Source organism: Eurosta solidaginis, chromosome 1, assembly GCF_040869045.1.
Source record: "Eurosta solidaginis isolate ZX-2024a chromosome 1, ASM4086904v1, whole genome shotgun sequence".
Lineage (NCBI taxonomy): Eukaryota > Metazoa > Arthropoda > Insecta > Diptera > Tephritidae > Eurosta > Eurosta solidaginis.
Window position 1 is genome coordinate 389,803,304 of NC_090319.1, and position 21,445 is coordinate 389,824,748.

The window sequence follows — 21,445 nt, forward strand, 5'->3', positions numbered from 1 at the left end:
TATGTGGTATGCCCCCCCCCCCCCCCCCCCCCCCCGCGTGAGAATAAAGTGGTCGAGTCATTCCTTTAAGCGAACCTTTTAGAATTTCAAATGCCTTTTTGTGATGAATTCATCGAAGCTTCGTGTCGCTAATACTCGTTTATTATTCTGGTTTATTGGTTTATTTTTTATGTTGTTCTATAAAAAAAAAATAATTGCGTTCACGTTTTTATTGTATCATAAAAAAATTGTTGACAACACAAAATTAATGCTCATTTTAAAGCAATGAATGGCTGTGAAACTAATGAGTAATTCATATTGACAATTAGTTCTTAGTATTTTTAAAATTATTTGAATTTTATTTTGGGCAAGTTCGCGTTATTTCGTATGTTAATATTATCAGCTGGTAAAGTTAGAACAGTTTAACTTATTTTTGTTTTTTATTTTTATTTCGACTGCCCTTCCAATCAGATTTAATGTTTTGGAACTTCGGATGACCCTCTATTCACAGTATATAGGTTCGCACATATTCATGTTCGAACAAAATTAGAAGTAATTGACAAAGTTTTTTTGATATTTTTCGATATATAGAATATCCTCTGTGGTATACGGTTTGAATTAGAGTGCCCAAAAGCCCCGGTTCCTTAATTTTTCTGCGATAAAGGAACACGTAGAGAAAGATTCGGAGAAATTGAAAATAAAGACGAACTGAAATAGGAATAGGAGGAGCTTGCTTCGAATCTCATTGTTCGAGCGAATGGTGGCTTTTTATAGGGCTGCCTCAAAATTTTCAAATCTCGTCACTCTCCATGAAAGGCATTGCGAACTCTAACTTTTGCCTTTTTATTTGTACGTGTGCACTGCTGTCCATAGCAGAAATACATTTTACTACATATCCATCAAACACAAACTCCGTGTTTGCCTTTTGTCTTATGCAAAATATCTCTTGACAGAAATTGAATTTTTCATTTTCTCTTTCTACTTATTATTACCGAGGTTGGACGTGTTACAGCAGTCAGTCGAAACTTGCAAACAAGCAGTGAAAATTACATTTTTTATTCGGAAATTTAAGATATTTTGAGAAAACAATTTAAAACCTTAACATATCCTTGAATATAAACTTTAAAATAGTATTTGTTCAGTGAATCATTAAATTGTAATCGCACAAAATCTATTGGCATCAAAATTCTTAGATGGCAGTAAGTTTGCTATAGATGTGGTAACATATTCCATATATAAAAATTACATTTCCTTTGGTAGATAGACGCTCATCACTAGAATACCAAATATAGTTTGTGATTATGGAGCTGTCCCGAATCTCCCGAACTTTATACCTAATCTGACGTTTTGGTTTTCAATAATTTGGAAAGGAAAATTTCTGGTGATAGTAGTCCATAACTTTATTTTCTAACTTAATTACGCCATAACAATTTTTTCCTGTTGTTGTTGTTGTTGTAGCCACAGCCGAAGGCCTTGGGGAGTGCTATCGATGTTGATGGTCCTTTCCGGATGCAGATCTGGTACATTCCGGTAACAAGCACCATAAATGTACTAGCCCGACCATCCCGGGTGCGATTTAGTATGACAACATGCAACCTTCTAGGCCATACCGCCCTCACACCCGCTAGATCTATCAAGAGTTCGGGGTCGCCAGAACCTCGGCTGTTAATGAAACAGGATTCGCCACGGGTAGGTGAGGTTGATAATTGGGTTGGTGAAGCGCCGGCAACTCCTTGAAAGGGTTGCGCTACACAAACCCGTTGAATCAATTTGGAATTTGATTTGTTTCTTACGACAGGCATATTTACCGCGGGTATGTTCTAAGCCCCTAACCCACTGGGGGTCACAATTTTTCCTCATGTAAGCATACGAACTTTTAATGGAAACATTTTGCAGATATTCAGAAATTGATCTCAACCTATGAAAAGTTGTGTGAGTAACAAAATATTGAGCAATTGTTTTTTTTTTTTTTTTTGTAACTTTATTTTTTCTTTCTATAAGAGTTAGTTTTCGGGTTGATTTCTTGACATTCAATAATACGTAGTTAAAGGCCTTCGGTACTTTGAATTTGGGTCCGGTGTCATAGTTTTTGGATTGTTTTTAGTTTTCGAGATATTTGTGCCTGAAAGGGCTAAGCTCACGTTTTTCTGCTATATTCAATATGTTGTTTCCTCAGGCAAACTTCTTTTTTTACAACACAACATTTAACATTTTAAAGTGCAACTCCTTTGAAAATTGAGTTTTATTTTTAAAAGAGCTCCCTTGTCGACTTCAGATATTTATTGTTCTTGCAACTGGCTAGCAATATTTTCTCGATAGATTTTTTTTCACAAATTTGAAGTCTACTTTTAGGCATGTTAGTCACTTAGCAACACTAACACCTAATTGCTGGCGGGTACAGCAAATCATAGTGTTCGAAAAAAATATATTAAATTTATCAAACAAAATATTTAAGATAAACGGAAATATATCGCCTTATCCATCTGCTACTCAACTCCAACCCCAATATAAGAAAGTCTGCCTGAAAGTATGCTTCACATAATGCCTTTATTTGCAGCGAACAATGACGCAAGTGAGAAAATGTTTATAGCACTTATGTCACAAGCTAAGAAAATTAAAAATCGTTTGTGAGGGAAATAGGGGATTTTTAATGAAAATTATTTGTCGTGGCAAAATAGTTAATGCAGCCGAAAAACGCGAATCTCATACATTTATGTAAGAATATGTAAAGAAGTACCAAAGTGAAATCTACCTTTTTATTTAGAATTAGCGAACTAACGAACTTGATTAGGACTCTTTTTAAATTTTATCGCTCTCTGTAATTTAATTTACAAAGAATATCTTTGAGTTTGTCAACCATCGCCTATGGATTTGGTGTTTAAAGGATTAAATTGTTATCCTTATATATTTACATTTCGGCGATTGCTATCGAAGAGATAAGTTAATTAGGTGAGCTAAAATTTGGAAGCCCATTAGTTAATTAAGCATCTAACTTAATTCAAATGTTAGAAATTTATTGTTCCTCGTGGCGAAGTTATCGACAAATTAGGTATCATTCTGAAATATCATTTTGTTGGATGTATTGAATGCGACTATCGTAAAACATTAATTTATCATTGACTATTTTAGTAATCATATAAATATATTTGGTGCATACACAAACCATACATTTTTCTCGCTTTGGCTGCACTCCAATTAAATTATAAAATTAACACAGAGATAATCGAAATTTATGAGCATTTTTCATTTTCCATTTTCCTTTCATTTGCTTGTTCTCACCAAAACAAACTGATTGCAATCCTTACTATTTTCACACGCTGATTATTTTCCAATTTTCCTGATTGCAGATTGCAAAGCATGTTTTGAAATTTTCTAATTAATTGGCAAATATTATATTTATATATTACCTATTGCACACACACACTTAAATCGTTTGTATTTGTTCATACGATGAAACCAGACTTTTGCTGTTTACTACTGAATTTATGTAATTTATTTTTATGTTTTGAATAAATGATTGTTTTTGCTTGCGTTTAAATAATTTGCATAGAAAAATTAATTGTTTTTTGTGTCGAAAATTGACACCTTGAGCTTGAGCTGATTTGTTATGAAAACTGACTTAATAAATTGATGCCTTTTGTTCATATATTATTTGAATATATATCAATACTAGCAGACATGGCAGACGTTGTTCTTCCCTAAATTTGGCCCATCTGCATACATTTTAATAAGCTTTTTCCATCTAACTCTGCCCTCCGCCACCCCTCTTCACTTTTTCCTGATCCTTTTATTCACTCCTCTCTGTCTTTTTCGCTTCATCTATAACCATATTCGTCTCATTCCGGTGCGTATACGTAACATACGTAACATATAAAAAAATTTGCAATTAAATAATATTGCGACTATAAACTGAGATATAGCCTATCCTATATTTCAAGTTAGATCAAACTACACAAGGGGTACAAAACAAATTCAAAATTGGTTCAATAGTTTAGGAGTCCACCGCGGACAAACAATGTGACACGTGATTTATATATAAAGATAATTTCTTGAAACTAGCTTTTCGTCAACTTTCATACATCATACAAACATATATATAAGTAGATATGTTTACATACTTACACACATTGTTTGAATATCATAAGGGAAATCAATCTGTCACTCATTTTCCTTATTATTCAATCAGACTTTCATATTAGTATTTTCTCGTTTTTATTTTTATGTATAAAAATTTTTTCATAATTCACAATGAATACAAAAAGGCATTTATTTGCATATATGAATTTGCGAGTGCTTTTATATTTGTATTAGTGCATACATACACCTGTGTTCACAAAAACAGTAGCAAAAGTTATTTAAACTATTTATTTCCGTAATTTAATTTTGTTAGCTAAATAAGACACTTAATTAGTTTTTTAGTGAAAGCAGTTTTAAATAATTTCACAAACATTTTCGAGAAACCTTAAAAAACTTATTAAACAACGAAACAATTGATTTTCCGGCAGGGACCCGCCCTGATGTATGTTGGAACGATTTTCCGTCATCCAAACGATGTTGCGTCCTTTATCAAACTTGGTGTGTAGACAAAACGGCAACAAACATACAAAAGCCGTTAAACGACTTAAATTAAATTATTTTACCTGCCTTAATTAATACCCGTTTTTGAATGCACACATAACACACACATACACGTGTACACATTTCTATTTTCACAATACCTGTTCATGCGGTGACGATTTATAAATATAAGATAAACGACAGCAGCATATCTAAACAAAAAAAGGCACTGAGGATGGCACCGGGCTGTTTCCAAAGCAAATTTTTACAAGGGATGACGGAAACTTGTTTCGATTTACATAATTTAAAAACTCAAAATTTTAAAATCTCCATAGAAGTTTCAAATTGTTTATTCGGAGTTTTCTAAAAAAATAGTTAAATATGATGTTTTGCAATTCAACTAACTTTAGTTTCTTTCCAAAAGCTGCCTCTGAATGCTTTTCGAAACAAAATTTTTATTTTTTTTTTTGTCTTTTATATTTTCATATTCTTCGTTCAAAGTGATTTGTATGAAGCTTCTTAAAGAACTTTCTGTATTTGCTATTTTTTAGTCTAAAATTTATTGGATTCTAAAATTTTCTTACAATGCCAAAGAAAAACTTGGATGGTTGCAGATATTTAAAAATCTTTCGAGTGTTCTTATTTTTTTAATGGGTAGGTTTAATTTTACTGAACTACAAAACTGCTCAAACATTTCCAGAAAACACCATATAAAAATTAAACAATTTTTATGAAAATTTCCAAAATCTTCCTGAATTTTTGCAAAAACGTTGTTTAAATATAACGGCTAGCTCAAAGTTGCATTTGAAAAGATGGGTGTGGCCTTTTCTATATATACTCGAAATGATTTTTCAATTACTACCTCTTCAAACAAGGTTATATATGTATATCGCATAAGAACTATGGTCCCGATTGGAAATGGTTAGAACGTTGTAGTTGTTTTTGTTGTTCTTTTAGCGATAAAGACAATGCCCGAAGGTTTTGGGGAGTATTATCGATGTTGATGGTCCTTTGCCGGATAAAGGTCCGGTAAATTCCGGTAAAAAGCACCATTAATGTACAAGCCCAACTAACTCAGGAACGATTTAATATGACCACTTTGGAACTTCTACGGCATCCCGTCCCCACTCTTGAATTATTTGGATATTTTAGACGCCTACATATAAAATCGAAGCCCCGTAAACCACTGTGCAGCAGGCGTTCAAGTTCAGATGCATATGAATGCAGGTGTACTCGAGTTCAAAGCTCAGCAGCCAAAACGCTAGCTAGCTTTATATTACTTACTTATTTAATTGGCGGTTAACCGTCTAAATGGTTATGGCCGTCCAACAAGGCGCACCAGTCGCTCCTTCAATTGGTCATAACAATGGAGTTTAAATCGTTTTCCTCCTGGTCCTTCCAACGGAGTGGGGGCCGCCCTCTACCTCTGCTTCCATAGGCGGTGCCTATAGAAACACTTTCTTGGCCGGAGCATCATCTTTCATACGCATAACATCGCCTAGCCAGCGCAGCCGCTGCGTTTTAATTCGCTGGACTATGTGGATGTCTGTGTAGAGCTCGTACAGCTCATTATTAAATCTTCTTCGGTACTCGCCATCGCCAACGCGTAGAGTTCCATAAATCTTTCGAAGAACTTTTCTCTCGAACACTCCCAAAGCCGCTTCATCTGCTGTTGTCATGGTCCATGCTTCTGCCCCATCTAGCAGGACGGGTACGATAAGTGACTTGTAGAGTATGATTTTCGTTCGCCAAGAGAGGACTTTACTTTTGAATTGCCTACCTAGTCCAAAGTAGCATTTATTGGCAAGATTGATTCTTCGCTGGATTTTAGTGCTGATGTTGTTGCTATTGTTGATGCTGGTTCCCAAATAAACGAAGTCTTACTATTTCGATTTTATGGCTGCCAACGGTAGCGTGGTTGCCAAGGCGCGTATGCGCTGACTCTTTGCTGGATGACATCAGGTACTTCGTTTTGTCCTCATTCACCATCAAACCCAACTTTACCGCTTCTTTTTCCAGTTTGGAGTAAGCAGAACTAACAGCGCGGGTGTATAGGCCGATGATATCAATGTCATCAGCATATGCCAGTAAGTGCACGCTTATACATATACTACAGTGCGGCTAAGTTCTGCAGCTAGTATAATTTTCTCCAGCAGCAAATTAAAGAAATCGCACGATAGGGGGTCACCTTCTCTGAAACCTCGTTTAGTGTCGAACGGCTCGGAGAGGTCCTTCCCAATTTTGACTGAGCTGATGGTGTTGCTCAACGTCATTTTGCACAGCCGTATAAGTTTTGCGGGGAAACCAAATTCAGACATAGCGGTATATAGGTAGCTCCTTTTCGTGCTGTCGAAGGCGGCTTTAAAATCGACGAAGAGGTGATGTGTGCCGATTCTCTTTTCACGGGTTTTATCCAAGATTTGGCGCATTGTGAAAATCTGGTCGATGGTAGATTTACCAGGTCTGAAGACGCACTGATAAGGTACAATCAGCCGGTTCACGGTGGTCTTCAATCTTTCGCACAATACACTTGAAATGACCTTATATGCGATATTAAGAAGGCTGATTCCACGATAGTTGGTGCATTTTGCAGTATCCCCCTTTTTGTGGACACTTAGATCCCAATCGTCGAGCATGCACTCGTCCGCCCATATTTTGCGAAGAAGCTGCTGCATGCACCTTACCAATTCCTCGCCGCCGTACTTGAAATAGCTCCGCAGGCAATCCATCAGCGCCCACGGCCTTGTTGTTTTTCAATCTGGTTATAGCTATTCTAACTTCGTCATAATCGTGCGGGGGGACATATATTCCATCATCATCGATTGCGGGATCGGGTTCGTTATATCTGCGCGCCGAATCGCTGCCTCCATTTAGGAAGGCAGAGAAGTGTTCCCTCCATAAACTAAGCACTCTCTGGACATCAGTTCCAAGGTCGCCGTTTTCGTTCCTACAGGGGTTTTCCCCGGTCTTAAAACCTTCCGTCTCTCATCGTATGTTTTGGTAAAATTTTAGGGCGTTATTCCTGGTGGCTAGCAGCTCAAGCTCCTCGCACACACGCCTTTCTGGTTCTGCTTTTTCTTCCTGAAAACGCGCCTTGCTTTCCTTTTCAACTCCTCTTGTTGCGCTCGCGTTTAACGTAGCCCTGTAGGCAGCGTCTTTTCTTTCAATAGCAACGCAGCATTCTTCATCATACCAGTTGTTTTTTCGTGGCCGCCGGTAACCAATTTTTTCCTCGGCGGCAGTACGAAGTGCTTTGGAGATATGCTCCCACTGCTCCTGTATTCCTGGCTGAGTTGTGCTCTCAGAGAGCAGGTGTGAGAATTAAGTTGCGAAATCATTGACAGTCTGTTCTGATTGAAGTTTTTCGACGTCTAGCTTTCTTTGTGTTTTTTGTTCCTTGGTTTTAGCCGCGCTTTATATAAACAAAACAAATAACCCATAAATTACTTATACCTTTTTTGGTACTATTCTTGTGAACACCACTGTAGGCGTTATTTATGCAATCTAATAGGATACTTCGGTAAAAGGAACAATTTTTCGGCATGCAATATGCCACTTCCATACGTATATATGGACGTATGTATCAACGTATTTGCAAAGGTGTAATATTACCAGCAGCTGTCTCATTGTCATTCAATGTATGATTTATTTCGAAATCTCTAATGACCATATTTATCAATTTAAATTTGATTGTCCATTTGTCTCTTGCAATGGACAAGCCTAGATTATTTTCAAAATAATACAAAGAAGATAGCATTTGTTATATAAAAGCTCCATCTATCAAGTATTTCAATCAAGTTTATGTCGAACAAAGAGACAAACTAGGCCTTTTTTGATTGCATGATGAAAATATTTATGAAAATCTTGGCATGACAAGACAAACAGAATTCTTTAAGGTTATGTAAGATAAAGTTCATTTTTATCTTACAGCTTTTCAAAAGCTTATGCGAATCTATTTTCCGGTGAGAGATGTACCTTGATATTAAAAAATAATCCAAATTTACGTGTTATAAATTATCAACGACGACGATTGCAAAAGTTAAAAACTGCAAAGTTATTAAAAAAAGGACTTTACACATTTCGTAATTTATTATAGAATCAAAAAAATATTTTCATACAAAATTGACTTTGAAGCGTCTGGCAGAAATAATGGCAACGAAAAGTGTGTGCCAATATCGGTTTTCACTTTCTAACGATATTATCTGCCATATATATTAAAGTTAGTAATGAGACTGTGAGTAAATTAAACGATATTTTGACGCACCTTCAACGCCCAGTATCGGTAAATTGGCCTACGTCCCAAACTAGTGCACACTTACATTACCCTTTACTGCACATTTTGTTTGCCAGAAAAAAAAGTACGCCTGGTGGCTCTATGATCTTGCTCTAATAGGCTTTGCCGTTTATCGGAAATATTTATATAGCAGAGTTTTGCAGATTTGATACTTGGCATGAGTCCTTACACTATGCTCGGGCAACCGCCGTCTTTGCACATTATATGCCCTTATTAGCATTGGCAGGTTATTGACGATGGCATCTTGTTGGCATACGTGGCAAACTAAGAACCTTGAAGAATATCATTCCCTTTCCCTTACAACAAGGGCGCTCTGCCACACATCCAGATTTAAGGATCAAGTTTTTCTCAACATGACACATACTGCAGACTTTGGGGTATACTTTTTCGTAACACTGTAAACTAATGCCATCACTATAATATCAAAGGGAAAAATTGTGTTCTAAATCACTTTTAAACGCCAAAAACTTCCACACAATCTAACAAACTTTGTTAGTGAATGCAGCGAACAAGGATAGTCCAAACCACTGAGTGAATCCAAAATACTTAACGATGCGTTCAGAAAGTTATCACTGAAAGATTGATCAACAGTTGTATTTGCTGCAAGCGTCTATATCTAACTAACGTTATGAATCAGTAACACCCGTCCTGGCACAGATCTGCTGGGTCCGTAGATTTCACTTTCAAGGTCACGGGAAAGTTAATTTCATAAGACTTTAGAAAAATATTTAAATATAGCCAGAATATAATTGGTAGTAGTTTGGCCAATCTTCCGATTGAGTTTTCGCCTTGCAGAGTTCATCTGCCTAAGCACTTGACGTACACAAAAATTGGAAGCGAAAGTGAGCTTACTATCACTATTATTATTATTATTAACGGTTTCACTATCAACTTATAAGCTACTTCTAACCACTTAGTGTGGTTTATTATCAGCAATGCTAATCCACTTATTTATATTAAATGGCCATATCATAACGCTCTGCTATTAAATGACGATGGCATTATAAATATATATGTATCTACACATGTACATATCTTGAGTGAATAGCAATTACTTCATAGAAAAATTAAATACTTAGATATTTGTATGAACAAAAATACCTGTAGGTATATAAATATATACATACGTATCTACACTTCTATACATCCATATAATTTTTTCAGATGATGAGTAAGAGTATCATTGGCATCTACATAGCTATATTCTGCAGAAAACGATAATCCAACCCTGCTATATTTCTAGGTAAAACACAATCTTGTACATGAAGATTTATTTAATGAGAACACGTACTGAATTCGTTTCACATATATATTAGACCTTTAGGCTACGAGTTGTTTGAGTTAGTGTATTAAAATATTTGGTGGATATTTTATTTATTTATGTAAGGCGCGATAACCTCCGAAGAGATCTAAGGCCGAGCTTCTCTTCCAATTTGCGTCGTGCTCCTCTTGATTTTTCCCTACAAATTGGCCGGACGGGACCTACATGTTTTATGCCGACTCCGAACGGCATCTGCAAGGCAGATGAGTTTTCACTGAGAGCTTTTCATGGCAGAAATACAATCGGAGCGCTTGCCAGACACTGCCGAAGGGCGACCCCGCTTAGAAAAATTTTCTTCTAATTGAAAAATCTTATTTCTAAAATTTTTGATGTTGCTTTGCCCGGGAGTTGAACCCAGGGCATACGGTGTGATAGGCGGAGCACGCTACCATCACACCACGGTGGCCGCTTTTGGTGGATATAAACTTCATAAATATCTAATTCCATTTGTCGTTATGTGTCTATATATACTCGTACATATTCACATACACATATATGTATTTTTTAAGTAAGAGATTTATTGAGATTATATCTCAGCTGTTGTCGTTGATTTTATAGATATGAAATTAGATTAAAGTTTTTTAAATTTGCATGACTCAAAACCATGTTGCCATGTTTATTTACATTTGTATGTGTAGTACATATACAGGATTTCATTAAAGCTTATAAAGAGGATTAAATGCATAGAGCTTCTATATTGGCAATAGGCAGAAATATCAAAGAATAAAAGAGAGTACTGAAAAGGGCCAAATAAGTGCCAAATGGCTTCTTTTTGTCTATTTTTTTAGTGCGAGGACACCCACTAAAAAAATATTTCGTGTAAAGCGTATAAAAAGCCTAGTGGAAAATGTAACTAAGTTTAAACATTTAAAATATTTGCACCTACCGTATTTGAAATCTATTCTGGGAACGGAAAGTAGTGCGGAACATGATTTTCTAACCATTTTACCCCTTCTATACCCGAAATGGGTTTTATTAAATTTTATTGAGATACTTATTCCCAAACTTTCAAGTTTGGTTCTCAAATGGATTTCAAATTGTTACCGTTCGTTCTAATGCTAAACGTACTTTTTTTGATATTGTATCTTACCTCCTTGTTTTACAGAACGAAGTGAAATCGAAATAGAGAGGACAATTTACGAATATCCGTTTGTGGCATTGCGCTCTTCCAGCTTATTTAACAAATTTGCATTTGCGTTTGAGAGTTTTTTTAAGAACACAATTTAACTAGGTTAAACGATTTTTCGATTTTTATTTCGAATCGAACTACTTTATTCAAATATGTAATTGATTTTCTTAGATTATTCAAATAATCGCAACTCCATGACAATTCGAATCCTTTACTAGAATCGTACGTTCGATTTTTATTTATTACGTATACGCCATGTGTGAGCCTCATGTGTCTTCTTTGTTGAATTTTTGACCTTTGTTTTGATTGCTTACCAGATACTGAAATATTTCAATGGTCATACATTTGAAAAAAGAAAAAATAAAATATAATAAAATGGGAAACTCCATCATGAATATGAACCGAAAACGGTTTCGCCCCTTTATTTCAATAAAATATTTCTAAGAAGGGTTCCCATACCTTTTCTGATATATGAATTCCTTTGCATAACCGCTATGAATACGTCTTAATGAATTTTTAATTAAGGTATGTGCTGCTATTTATTGTACTATGGCAAGGTGGCCAGCAATTTGTATTTGTAAAGTCCACGAAATCTGTAAACATGTATCAAACGAAGAGTATTTCGCACAGTTTAAAAAAAAATATTTTTGAGTAGCCTGTCAGCCCAATTTCAGTATTTGCATAATTGTGTGGTGAAGCTATAGAATTTTTTGCTCGCTTTTTTTTTTTTTGCTTGGTTTCTTTTTAAAAAATTCGCATAAAATTTCATTTAAGGGGTAGCTTTTTCAGAAATAATTTACAGGAATTTTAAGCTAGGCATAATCTCAAAAAAAAAATCTATTTACAGTGAACACGGAATACCAGAGAATATAAAAAGGCAATTTGCTGCCTTGAAGTATGCAATAATTTTCATGCTTTTTTCATTCGCATTTCCTCTGCAAATGAATATCGTTGGCTTAGAGCATTAACCTCATAAGTACCACTTTCAAGAAAAATGCCCTATGAAGAAATCTCGTAGAGCACGAGATATTACATCAACGTTCAGTTTGCTTCATATCGTTTCAATGCAAAATAATATAGTTTGTTTTTTGGCTGTCATGTAAAATTTTTTGTTTATATTAACTCTGAGTTAAAAGGTTAACTTGCCGTTCTGCAAGTGGGCCCCAACAAATTAATACTCTATTCCGACGACATTAGTGTGATGCATTTCTTATGAAAAATACAAATATCTCTATAGGAACCAAAGAGAACGTAACGAGGAAGAAGAAAGAGTGTTGCATATTTCAAGGGGCAAATTCCCTTTACAATAGCCCTCAAACTGTAGGGGTACATGGAAGACCTTTGCTGACATAAACGGGAATAATTCGTTCTTTGAAAAGAGAAGCTCCACCAAAAGGAAATCTTTCAGCCTGTATAAAAAAGAAAAACTGGCATTAGTTCATACTCCTTTTCATTCTAGACTAATTGCACAAATATACATTATACGTATGCTTGTACATAAGGGAATAAATGACGGAGGAAGATGTGCAGTTGTATGTTTCAAATATCTTTTGAAAAGCTTGTAATTTGCCTACGGCTGAAGTTATGCCATAGAAAAAAAAAGCACATACACAAAGTTAATGTAGGGCCGTATTTAGGTGATGAAGTACATGCAAATTTCACAAACGAGCGAACAAACTCATTTAAATTATCAATTCAATTATGTGTGTCTGAGTTGATGCATTTATGTTAATATAAATGTGCAGGTGCACATTTGGGTTGTTTGTATCTGTTTTCATATTTTTTTTTTTGTGAAATTATAAATATGTATACATTATTTGCGATGCATTAACACATTTACAAAAAGCAGACAATATTGACATTGACACATTCACCAATGCTAAATTTTCTTTTGCTTTCACTCGACTGAACGAAGGACACCGACAGCCAAAGGAAGAACTCAAATATATCAGCAATGGCATTGCAATCACGCCTTTATGCAAACAAAATATGCAAACTCATTAAAAAAGACTGTTAGCTTTATAGAAGCTTTAGCGTGGAGTTGTGTGGAATATGATTTTGAATGAAAGTTCTGTATTCAATATTCTGTTTTATTTTAAATTTCAAATAGAGAAATTTTTTACTTTTGAAATTCTTATTTACAAAATTCTGTATAAAAATATCGGAAAAGCATATGGATAAAAAAAGAAGCGCTTTATTTTTTTTCATATAAAAATGGTTACATAGACCAATCAGATTATTGCCAAACAATTTATTCATCTTTAACTGTTTCAATGTAAAAAAGAATATAATGAGAAATATTACTAAATTACACTGTGTGACAATAAAAAAATACCTGGGAAATAATACCATTTTTCGAATAGATATTGAGATTTTAGAATGACTGCATACCAAATTTTTTTTTTTTTTTTTTTTTTTTTTTTTTTTTTTGTACTCGGATGTTGTGGCAGCGCACTGCCCTCAAGTGGCCCGATGAAACCAGGCTAATCCTGTTTTTGGTTTTTTTTTTTAATTCATACATACTTTTTTTTTTTTTTTTTTTTTATGTATCCTAATTCTTATTTATGTGTTATTTATAATTTTTTTGTTACCGAGTCTTTGAGAGGCAGTGGCTTCTTAAGCGCCGAGATCTAAAACCGCTCAGCTACAGAGAAACTCATCAGCTGAGAAATATAGATTCACAAAATACAATATACTAAAAGTAAATATAATTTTTTAATTATTAAGAGAAGATAGAACCGTCTTTTTTATGGCAAAGAGCGAGTCCGAAACATCAATTATTCTCGAGTGAGAGTTATAATCTTCGCACAAACATAGAAAAGGTTCGTGTAGTTGGAAATTGCTTCTGCATTGTTTAAGAATTATAGGTTTATAATGCCTTGAAACTCGGCATGGAACATTCAAGTTTACTTCGTTCAAAAGAAATAGGCTTGAAATCGATCCATTTAAAAGTCTAGCCATAAATAGTACACCTAGCATTTCTCTACGACTTGCAAGTGTAGGAAGATTTATTAGTTTTAATCGATTAGTGTAAGGAGGAAGATTATACGGAGAGTCCCATTGAAGATTTCTCAAGGCGAAAAGTAAAAACTGTTTTTGAATTGATTCTAGTCTATCCATATGAACTTGATAACGCGGATTCCAAATTATCGATCCATATTCTAATATCGGCCTCACCAATGACGTAAAAAGGGTTTTTGTAACGTAAGGATCACCAAACTCTTTTGCCCATCTTTTTACAAATGCTAAAACCCCTCTCGCTTTATTGACTGTGGCATTAATATGAGGGTTGAAACTAAGTTTGCAATTCATTGTAACTCCCAAGTCGACAAAAACAGCAACGCTTTCCAGAGTTTGGCCATTAATTGTGTAGGAAGCTGGCTGTATGTTCCCACGTGAAAAACACATGGATTTACATTTTTCTATGTGGAGAGGCATAAAATTCGCATTACACCAAGTTACTAAACGATTTAAATCCGCCTGGAGTACAGAACGTTCTTCAACCGACGCGTATGACTTAAAAAGTTTTACTTTGTCGGCATACATTAAAAATTTAGAAGATTTTATAGTTGTGGAAACATCGTTTATAAAGATCAAAAACAAAATAGGACCGAGATGGCTGCCCTGAGGCACACCGGAGGGAAAAATGACTCTTTGAGTTCCACCGCAAAGATAGGAGGAGATCCAGCGAGTTAGGCCAGGTTGAAAACCAAGCAATTCGAGTTTATAAACAAGTAATGAGTGGCGTACTTTGTCGAATGCTTTGCTGAAATCAGTGTATATAACGTCGGTATGATGATTGTTTCTAAACCCATTAAAGACGTGAGTTGTAAATTCAAGCAAATTGGTTGTGGTTGATTTGGCTCTACAAAAGCCATGCTGAGAACTATATATCAATGTAGAAATCGAAAATGTAAGGTGATTAGTAACGATTGCTTCGAAAAGCTTAGGGATAGCGGAGAGCTTTGCTATTCCACTATAGTTTTCAATAGACGACTTGCTTCCTTTTTTATGGAGTGGGATAAGAAAAGATTACTTCCAAGCCGTCGGGAAAATGCCATTTTTTAAAGAGAGGTTAAACAGATCAGTAAGGGGCTGGTAAATGTATTCCGCAGATTTTTTAAGAAAACATGTTGGGATCAAATCGGGACCGTATTTGAAGGATTCTTTTAGGGTCTTTAGATGTAGTAGAACATCTTCAGGCAGCAAATGTGGGGCATATATTGAGTTACTAGAATGGAGCTCATACGGATAATTTGTAGGTGATGAATCAACCACAGCAGAGTAATTAGAGTGAAAAAATTGAGCGAAGAAGTTTGCGATTTCTTGATCGTCGCTGGAAATGCTATTTCTAAACTTCATGGCAGAAGGAAACCCGTTAGTTCTGCGTTTAGAATTTACGAAATCATAAAAAGACTTCGTGTGGCAAATAATGTTTCTTTTAATTTTACATATGTAAACTTTATAACACTTTTTATTAAGTTCAAAATACTTATGACGGAAAATAGCGTACTGTGCATAATGAGAATGTAAACCGGTTCTCTTATATAATTTGAATAAACGTGATTTCTTATTTTTTAAAGCTTTTAAATCTTTAGTAAACTGGTTCAATATACGAGCATATTCGTTTGGGCACATGTTTTTCAAATAAAGTATAAATGGTTTTATTAAAATGTAAAACGTTTTCCTCTACATCCTCTTTATATCGAGGCTACGTTATCTCAGAAAGCTCTTTATTTAAATTGTTGAAATTAGTTTTGGAAAAATCAAAGCATCTGGTAGAGACACGTGTTTTGTTAGTGCAGCCGACTTCGTTGCTTATGATTTCGTAAGTTATCTCAAGAGAAGGATGGTAAGCATCTTCTGGCAAAACAAGAGGTTCACACCGATTTATAGAGAATTTAGACATGTCGTCAACAAATGCTAAGTCTAAGAATTTTCCATACTTATTCGGAAAGAAGTTGATCTGATTAAGGCAAAGATCAGTAATTCCATCCAAAAAGTCATTGTTATGCATCTTGGATGATACGGGGACAATATTGTGATCAACGGTATTCCAAGATATATGTGGCAGGTTAAAGTCGCCTAAAACAATAATTGAGTCCGTGGGCTTTATCATCGAGTTGACTGATTGTAACAGTGAAATATGGTGCATATACACTGATAGATCAGAAGACGGTGGAATATAGCAAACGGCTAAGTAAATATGACCCCGGCCTAGTAAGATTCGGATGCATTTCAACTCGATGGAATAAACTTCGGCTAAATTAACATCTTCAGATGGAATTGAAGAATGTACAGCTAGCAAGACACCACCTCCGGTCCTATTTAAGCGATCATTTCTATAGGTCTGATACTCACCGCAAAAAATTTCGGAATTTAAAACATTGGGTTTCAGCCATGTTTCGATAAAAGCAATAATATTATAGTTACAGTGAATGGTTATCAAATATAAGTCAGTTAATTTAGTATTTAAGCCTCTAACGTTTTGATAGTAAATGCTTAAGCAAGATGTTAAATTAAGTTTTTTGGATCGGAACTTTGAGGAGGAATTTTTGCTACATTTTGAGTAATCTCAATAGTCTTATGCACAAATTCGCGAACAAAAGCCCCTGGCGGCCAAAATGCGCTGTCCAAAAGTTTATCAAAATATTTTGAGTAAACATCAATTCTAAATGAAGAAATGTTTCTTTCGTAATTAAATTTAAATTTTCTTAAAGTCATGCCGTCAGCCTTAATTTTCGAAGTGACATAAGACTTGATATCCTCAACGGAAGTGTCGTTGTCAAAGCGAGATACAAAAATCGATTTTTTGAGCGGGACTACAACCAGCTTCTTAGGCGGTGGTTCTGAATAAGAAGTCACAGATTGAGAAGTTACAGTTTCAGAAGTTACAGTTTCAGAAGTTACAGTTTGAGACTCTAAGGTTTTTTCCGCGGCTTTAGAAGTGGATGGAACCACAGCTTGCGGATTAGGGGAAGCCAAATCTATGAGCTCCACTTGCGGAAGATTAATGTTCTGAGCAGGATTAAGATTCAAAGCGTTAGGTGAGTCTTCAGAGTGTTTTTGTTTATTATCGCGGTTGTCGTTTTTTCTATTTAAACAATGCGGTAACTCATCCAAACACTTGAAGGATTTGAACAAGCTATCGTATTGATTGAACTTTTCCGTGATTATGGAAAACTCTTTAGCAATTTCAGAAAACGCATTTTGTGTTTGCTAAACAGTTTAAATAGGTCAACCTCAGTTGATCTGCATTTAATGCATGACCAACGTACTCCCTTCTCCCCATCATTGACAGTGTCAACAATTCTAGCCGTCAGTCCCGCGTACTTTCCATGGGCGAGCCCATCGAAAACCCAGCAAGAGACAAAACGTTCGGATTCGCTTTTTACCTGACAGTTTTTGAAAATGCAAGTCATTTTTTATAGAAAGGTGAAAATAGACTAGTATAAGAATATAGAAATGGTAAAGATATGTTTGTAAATTACAAAGAAAAAACAGTTGAAATAGCACTGAGAATGAGAAAGGTTATATAAAGCAACTCTGAAAGTTTGGGAGCTTAGCGGTAGCTAGCAGTTTTAGAGTCACTGTCACTTGACACTTAAAAAGCGACGCAAACAGCTGCGAAGACAGTAAATTGCGAGAGAAACAAAAAGTGTGCGCACAAAAACAATTGCAAGGTAAAAAGGTGCCAATCAAAACTGCAACAAAAACACAAATGCACAATGACTCGGCAAACACAATATGAATAATAAGAAAACTTTAAAAATTCACAAAATCTTAACTTTTCAAAACAAACCAATTGTATTAAAATGAACTCTAGGTTTTCGCACTTATTTTTATCGCAAACTAGTATTAAAATTTAGATATTATAATTTAAAACTCTCAAAATAAACACAGCAAAATAAAATGCAACTTCACAGCTATAATGACGTTTGCTAATTTTGCTTACGAGCCTATACCTTTGTTGGTTATGACCCGATTATCAGTTCATTTCCAGATATCATAAGAAGAGATTTCGATCTTTCCAACGATTTATAAATTAAATAGTAAAACTTAACACAACTGCGAAAATTTGCAAAATGAACCAATTTATTCACCCTTTTTGGGTTTTGTCCAGTTTGCACTAATTTATAGGTATATAAATAATATATATAAATAAATAATAAATATAACTTCAGAATTACAGATCAATTATGAGTTCAACAACCATTAACTCTTTTAATATGCTGAAAACTGACAAACTTATTCAAATTTTCATGAAAATAAAATTTGAAAATATATAAATTACTAGTTTTACCAGGCGCACGTAACGCCCGAGATCAAATGGATGTTGCATTATTTTTTCTGTTTTGTTTGTTGATAATTTAGTTTATTGTTCTGTAAATTGAATTGAATTTTGTACGCATATTTGGTGAAATTTTCTTTTAAAAGTTTTTATTATTGCTTCTTATTGCAATGCATATGGGTACACAATATTTTTTGTTTTTTCGTTCGGTGCAAAGATAAACAAATTTTTTGGCGTTCCAACTCTAGAGAAAGCAACATATAGCCGGCCATTGAAAAGCGCGGACTCTCTAAATTTAGTAAGCGGATATCTTTGTGCTTTGTTGATTGTAATTGCAAAAGCAAGGCGTACAGGAAACTGTAAGAGGTTAAAATTGAATGGCAAAACTATAGGAATTATTGAGATCCGTGGAATGAGCACATCTTCACCTTCGCTTTTACCGCTGATGGTTGTTGCTTCGATTACATTCGGCATTAATTTCTTAACGCAAAATCTGGTTCCATTGCACAATTTTGGTGGGTCTAAATTCCGAAGAAGCCTGACTGATGAGCCAATTTTCAAAGTTAATATATGCGCAGGCATTCCAGGTGGTTCTAAGGAGTATAGAAATTCATTTGGATAATTCACAATTTTATCTTCATCTGTAACTGTGTCGATCGATTTATATTTCGTCACTTCACCAGGAAATTGATTTTGAAAGCGATCATTATTTTTGCTAACATGATCATTTTTGGGAGCTAAGATAGTTCATTCGCATAGCCAAAAAACAAAAACATTTAAATTTAAAATTCTTAATTCTGAAATATGAAAAACTTTCGTCTTGATCGAAGGAACCTCGAGCCAAAATTTGGTGATGATCGCAGTATAGCAAACACGTGTTCATAGGGAACACACATACAGAATTTGATTTTTATAGAAGATGTAGATAGACTGAAGCTAAACAATTTTTTTAGCAGCGGCAGATTACTAAACGTCCAAAAGGCATAACAGCTAAACTTAACAATGCAGTCAAACTTTAGGTGTTCCCCATTCCACATTTTACTGGAGGTTTTAGGACTTAACGTCACATAGCTCCTTACCAATTTTAATTATCCTACCATTACGACATCCAGATATATGCAGTATAATATATTCCATTTGTATGGGAGGTGCCACGCCCCCTTTTTCCCAATTCCATATTTTCTTGGTGGTGTTAAGGATTGACCTCAAATAACTCCTTACTGAATTTCAATGTTCTGGCATGTATACCTTCAAAGGTATGCAGTAACACAGATTCCATTTGTATGGGAGGTGCCACGCCCCTTTTATATACCTAAATTATTTTTAGCCTAAAACCTTCCCGTTGATCGAAGGAACCCATAACCAAAATTTGGTGATGATTGATGTGTGGGAAATACGTTTCCATAGCGAACACACACACACACAGATTTTTATATATATATGGCTAAACCGATTTGGGATATCAAAACGACTCAGAATGTTTAATCGGCAATTGTTGTCCCATATGACTATAACTTATATTTTTTTATTAGTTTTGGATAGGAAATTTTCCATTCTTTAGAATGACATGCATAGATATCCTTTTTTGCAACTATGAAGTTTATCGAGCGGAATAGAATAAATTATGGTCAAAGAGTAAACTTCGAAAAATTTCACTCCAATTCGATAACCCTTTTAACTGCAACGATGCATTCAGGGAGCAACAGTTTATATAAAATAATTCATAACAGTTAATTTGTTAATCATACATGAAAAACTCAGAGAATTAAATTATGAAGTTAAAAATAAGAAAAGTTCTATTGGGCCTGAGATCTTGCAAAGTTATCTACTTTCATAAAATAAAAAAAGGCCATTTTCATACTATCCAAAAATCTTTAATTTTTCTAAATTTTCAAAGGCATATTAAGACCATTATTTATTATATGCCGCCTAGCAAATCAATCTCTTTTTTGAACGGACAGCTTAACTTCCATATTTTATGCTGACTCCAAACGGCACCTAAAGGCAGATAAATTTTCACCGAGAAGCTTTTAATCGCAGAAATGTACCCGGAGTGTTTGACATCTGCTGAGAGGCTACGCCCCTTAAAAAACATTTTGCTAATTAAAAAACTTGTTTCTAAAGTTTTTGATATTACTTTGTAGGCGGATCATGCTAGCACCACGCCGACTTCACTTACAAAAGAACTAATTGTCATACTTTGGTTACATTCGGCTTATTTAACCTAATTATGTGTAAGAGTATTCTTACTTTCATTCTTTACTGGATGATTCACGCGCCACGTTCTCTGATGTATCGGTGTTCCTGCCTCATCTTGTATTCGTTAGCATTTGCTATGGCTGTCATGCCTGCATACGTATAGCGTTCGTTTTGTTGTGCTTACGTTCCTGTTGTTGTTGCCGAAGCAGCATTTGTTTATTTAAGGGGGTATTTTCGGAATTCAAAAGTTATTTTCGATACAAGACGACATTCGCCTCAATAGTGTTTGGCTTAGCTGCCTAGTACAATACTGCAACGAGCTTTGAGTCTCTCCTGATTATTACTTGTTTGTTGTTATCGGTTATACTGTTTTCACACAGACGGCTTATTGAATAATAAAGGCAGTTTTCTACATTAAGACGTTTATTGAGCTCAATCTTCCCTACAAAATTCGAATCTATAATTATTTCAATAGTAGCTAATCGAATGCCTAATGAAGTCAAAAGCACAATGCAACTCTGTTGTGAGCGTTCAGTTTCTTAGTTTTTGGTGTGTTCAGTGCTTAAAAATGTCATTTGTCAAAGTAAATGTCATTGTCTGCATGGCGGAACGATACAAGGTGGCCGCCTCGAACAGCTGATTAAATAAAAAAAAAAATGTAAGGCGCGATAACCT